This window comes from Myotis davidii, unplaced genomic scaffold, assembly GCF_000327345.1.
Source record: "Myotis davidii unplaced genomic scaffold, ASM32734v1 scaffold880, whole genome shotgun sequence".
NCBI lineage: Eukaryota > Metazoa > Chordata > Mammalia > Chiroptera > Vespertilionidae > Myotis > Myotis davidii.
The window spans coordinates 652,231-652,494 of NW_006292566.1; the positions used below are offsets into that span (position 1 = coordinate 652,231).

The following is a 264-nucleotide window of genomic DNA, read 5'->3' on the forward strand; positions in this document are numbered from 1 at the left end:
TGACCTCTGTGTCCCCCCCCCGCCCCCCCCAGCCTCAGTGGAGCAGGTGGAGCAGCTGAGCAGAGCCGCGCAGGGGACTTCGTGCTGACACAGCCTCCTCTGCCCACAGGGCTCGGGCATCGGCACTCGGCACCCGGCACCCAGGCAGGTGAGGAGAGGGCGTTCGGGAGGGTGGGCCCTGGCAGGGCTGAGCCCGGCCTCACGCAGTTTGGGTCTAGGTGTGCGGCCCAGGACGCATGGCGGAGGTGGGGGCCGGCGAGCCCT

The 264-nt window shown here is 72.3% G+C and overlaps 1 long non-coding RNA gene across 1 annotated transcript in view; it reads left to right on the top strand.

Annotated features, from left to right (window-relative positions):
- Nucleotides 1-264, top strand: part of LOC102753883 — a 1,501-nt gene extending 1,237 nt beyond the window's left edge. Inside the window, exons 2-3 of the long non-coding RNA XR_435782.2 lie at nucleotides 33-148; nucleotides 219-264. This is a non-coding gene — a long non-coding RNA (uncharacterized LOC102753883). The remainder of the gene's footprint in view (nucleotides 1-32; nucleotides 149-218) is intronic.